This window comes from Crocodylus porosus, unplaced genomic scaffold (genome assembly GCF_001723895.1).
Source record: "Crocodylus porosus isolate Cpor-Errol unplaced genomic scaffold, CroPor_comp1, whole genome shotgun sequence".
Lineage (NCBI taxonomy): Eukaryota > Metazoa > Chordata > Crocodylia > Crocodylidae > Crocodylus > Crocodylus porosus.
The window spans coordinates 99,220,189-99,225,049 of NW_017728886.1; the positions used below are offsets into that span (position 1 = coordinate 99,220,189).

The 4,861-nt window shown below is 37.9% G+C and overlaps 1 long non-coding RNA gene across 1 annotated transcript; it reads left to right on the forward strand.

Annotated features, from left to right (window-relative positions):
- The first annotated feature begins 280 nt into the window (after positions 1 to 280).
- On the forward strand, positions 281 to 4,631 carry LOC109313196. The gene is made up of 2 exons (XR_002101987.1): positions 281 to 1,383; positions 2,741 to 4,631. It is a non-coding gene; the product is annotated as an uncharacterized LOC109313196 (long non-coding RNA).
- The last annotated feature ends 230 nt before the right edge of the window (positions 4,632 to 4,861 follow it).

Genomic DNA, 4,861 nt, shown 5'->3' on the forward strand with positions numbered 1-4,861 from the left:
ACACACACACATGTACACAAACTGTTCAGAATCTGGACTAGAGATTATACACTAGAACACAAAATTGCCTACTAAAGAGATATTGCCTGAATGTGCCCAAGTATTTATGATCATCTTTACATGTGCTGTGGGGGGCGGTGCTTTAATTAGAGTACCCATCATGTCTTGTGTATTCAGCATCCTGTGCTTCAACATGGAAGTGGGAGCACTTTAACTAAAGCATGTTCAGGCTTTACTTAACATGCCCCTGCAGCCATGTTGAAGAGTGGGGGTGCTGAATACACATGACACTGGCTGCTGGTGTGTGCTAATTAGCGCACTTTAGGAGACTCTATTAATAGTCTGCTCTGACGCATGTTAACTAGCAAGCTTCAGGCATGTATATAAATTTACCCTATGACATCCATGAGTCCTCTTTATAGTTACTTTCTGCATAAGCAGAAGTCATTTTTGTTCTCCAGAGAACTTGGAGGGAGGCACAGAGCATCCTAACAAGAATAATCTGAGATGTCTAGTGAATTTTACTGTAACCAGAAAAAAATGATTTCTAGAGTACTGCATGTGTGATGTGTACCAAATCTGTCTCTCTTCCCTGTGCCCTTTCATGCTAATGAACAGAGAAGCTTGTCTGCATGATTCTATTTCCTGAGACAGATGAACAGCATGAAGAAACAATGGCATAATGTGCTAAGACAAACTGAAAAAATGACTTGTCCAGCTAACAACTTTCTCAGTTTCTCATAAACTGAATTTCATTTTAAGTTTTTTTTTTATACTACCATAGACATTTATCTTAGACTTTGACTTTCCAAGGCTGTTGAAGGAAATTGTACTATGTACTTGTAATCCTGCTATTGTCCATTTTGCAGTGCTTCTAGTTAAATTTTGTGTCTTTATTCTGTGTTGAAAGCCCTTTCTGTGTTCTTCTGTCTCCTTGGCTAAAACTTGCCTTACAAAGAAATTGGTCTGGCAGTAGTTCTTGTGTTAGATTTTGTGTTAGAAAATTATATAACGTCTTATGTTCAAAATATGTCTCTTCTGTTAATAAACCATCAAAATTGTGCTTGATGGTTTATAGGTACCTATAATCTATTATAAGTACTCGTGTTTATAGGTCACAACAAACTAATTTCTAAGTTTTACCCTTAAATAACTCATTCTTTCACAAACCTGTAGTATATGCTGAACAAACCAAACTACTTATTGGATGCAAAAAATATTTTTACTTAATGTTTGCTTTCTATATTAGGAATCAGACAAATGTCAGAAGAATGCACACTGCTGTGAAGCTCAATGGAGTAGTACTTAATAAGTCACAAGATGCCCAGCTAGTTTTACTGAACATGCCTGGACCTCCAAAAAGCAAAAAAGGGGATGAAAACTGTATCCTAAACTGTACTGATACAATAATGATGTGAAACATCGTCATTTATTACAAAAAAGTGTATGCATGCATGTGTGTTTGACATAACATTAGTTACAGTTTTCTCTTTGTAACTTTACTTTTTAAAATTATAATTAATACTTTGCTATATAGGGTAGTATATGTGTAGTTTTATTTTTTGTATGTGTGCATGTGTATATGTATGTGTATATATACAGTAAGCATAATAAGATCACATAATTGTATGCTGTTAACATTTTTGTTAATGAGAACTGTTCCTTTTAAGAACAGCATGTGCAGATGTAAAGGTAACCAATAGGGCTGTGTGAAACTTCAGTCCCTGATTTGATATGGCAGAGAATTGGCCCAATTCGGTGGCCAAATCTCTGAATCAAATCAGAGGACCCTTTAATTTCTCCAAATTGATTCGGAAATAGACACAGCTTTAAATGTTTTTCCTACGTACCTCTAGGTAGGAGTCGGTTTGTGAGTGCTGCAATGCTGGGGCACATGTAGAGTCCCACAAAAGCATGGGGGGGGCTCTCCAGTGCGCTCAGCAGCAGACCCAGAAGTGGACCAGAAGGACTTCCAGTCCACTTCCAAGTCCACCGGGGAGCATACGGGAAAGCCTCCCTGTGCCCCCCTGGGTCTGGGGGGGGCACCTGGGGTCTGCCAGGGGATGTGGTGGGGGGGCCCAGGGCACTCCCCGGCAGACCCGGAAGTGGGCCAGAAGCACTCCACTGAGCACGTGGAGGCCCCGCACTCTTCTGGGGATGCTCCATCGGCCCCAGCACCACAGTATTCACAAGCCACGCTGGTGCCTCAAAGTATGTAGAAAAAACACTTAAAACTTCATGTATGTCCGAATTACTGATTCTCTGAACCAAATCTTCAGATTTGGATTTGGCTAAATCGAATCGGCGACAGTGATCTGAAACAATGCATTTAACCACTGTCCCTGATTCAGGCTAAATCCAAATTGAATAGGGCCCACTTGACACACCCCTAGCAATCAAGAGTGTGGGCTAGGTTTTATCTTTATTTAATAATAGTACTGTGAAAGTATCACAGTTGTTTAAAGTTAAGATTTTTTAAATAAAAGCTTTAGTAATAAATACCTTTAACACTGTTTTTTAATAGTTCAGGTTGAGAGAGGGATTAGAGGACATTGTACAGATATGCAGCAGAAGTCCAGAGCCTTTATTCCTTCATTTTTATCTGTGCGGTCAGGCTGCATGCATGATTGGGACGAAAACCCCAATGGTTCTAAATGTATTACAATTTCAGTATTTTTTAAAGGCAACTTTTTCTTCTTTTTCTGTAATTGTGTAAAGCCTTAACTTATTTGCCTGCCAGACATGGAGTTCTTGGAAGTTCTGACAGACGGTCTGAACAGGGTTCTCCTGGTGCGTGGTGGTGGACGTGAAGTGATCACCATTTACTCTTAATGCCATTACTGACTGGGCAAAGATTTTCTTGTGATTGTGTGAACAGTTGTAATGAGATTTCCTGGGAACTTGAAATGATACACCAGCTGAATCTTATTAGTATGCATTCTGCTTTCCTTCAGAAAAAGCTTTCTGGAAGGGTTTCTTGCATTGAAAATGTCTTTGTCAAAGAAATGTACATATTGCATTATTTAATAAGTGGCAGGGATCAGTATAGTGTTTGTCTGGAAAAAAAGCAGCCATTTTTAATGATCTTGAGAAGGCCTAGAGGGGAAAAAAGAAGGTAATTTTCATACAAGATGAAGTAGTTAACATTTTCAATGTATAAAAGGATATGACCTAAAAGTAGATGATGGCATGAGGATTTAATGAACAAATCGGGCAAGATCTGACAAAAAGATATGGTCTGATTTTATTCTCTCTTCTGAACCAAAATGCTGCTATTGCGTATCTGTTACAGTGGTAGTCATAGTCTAATTTTAGCTGCCCTGCTTCATTGTTCACATTTGTTTCTGAAGTGGGCACAATCATTTGACACTTTGTATTTGACATTGGAATTACCTGAAGGAATAACTTGATTTCAAAATTGGTTAAATAATAGTCCAGAATTTGGCTGTGACCAGCAGCCCTGATTCCATTAAATGACCTTTGTATACTGTAGGAAAACTATGTGAAATCACCCAGAGTCCCATTATGGTAGTCTTGCTTCCCTGCTTTGTGGAGATGGTTTTCAGGTGATGGTAAGGCTGCTCTATCTGCTTTTGCACATTGTACACAGTGGCACACCCAGGGTTCCCTGGGTAGCAAATGGCTCCATGGTAGTTGTTAGAGCTGGTGGTGCCTTTTGGAGCAGTCTTTCCACTACTGTTTTGTAGTTCTTAATTGCACCAAGCTCCCCTGGCTGCTGGACACATGCAATGGGAGGGGAACAACTGAGCACAGCACTACACAGCATAGCATTAGCTTTCATTTGCCACATATCTGTTTTACCTGGTGGCAGGTGAGGAATTTAGTTTAACACACTACTTTGCAATATTCTGATTCAGATGATAGTATGAAAGTGTGGAAAACACGGAGGCTTCCTTTGGACATTCAAGTCTCACGATCTGCTCTACGTTCAGGCACAGCTGCCATATTTCTGGGTTATTCTCAAAATGAAGTCTGATATTCTGAAAAATGCGGTATTTATAAATTACATAAATGATTAAATGAATAACTTGCCACTTGAGCTGTGAGATTTGTTGTTTAATTAACATTTATTATAGTTCACATGCATATGTGTTTTAATAGTTATTTTTAACTTTTTGTCAATGATGCACCTCTGCATTCGAGTGTTTTGTGAAATAAAAATATTTCCTTTCTTTCCTTCCTCCCCCATCTTGCAAATTAACATGTCAACTGTTTTGACTACTAGTGTTGGCTGATACTGAAAATATCTGTTGGATACATAAATCATAATAGCACCAAAGGAATGTGCTGGTCTAAAAAAGGTGTATCGTAAATGCACTGAAGACATATAGTGCAATATGTAAAAATAAATAAACTAATTTTGATAATAAAAATATTTTTTAAGATCTGCCAATATATTTTCAGTATAAGCTTTTCAGCGGAATATTTTCTATAAATTTGCATTGATGAAGTATAGTTTCAGTTGTAGATAATGTGCTTTTTAAAACTAGCATTCCACTTGTGTCAATTTTTCACTCTTTGTATGCTGTTTGAGAACACTGTAATGACTGTTGTATCAAAGTCTTGGTAGAGCAATGGTTTTTACAGATACTTACATATTTTATATCTTAGATATTAATGTAATATTCCAGGCCCTGTTCTGACAGATTTGCTATAATGGTTTTCCCAAAGTGTATTCAAAACCTGTATGTTTTCAGTTTAATGCTGCTTTTCAACTCTCTGGTTTAAGATATTAGATTACATGGAGTAGTTTGAGTTCCAGACTCTAAATAATATGTATGAGTGTAACACATGCCTTGGATTGTTTTGTTATAAGAATTAACTGGATATAGTGTCTATC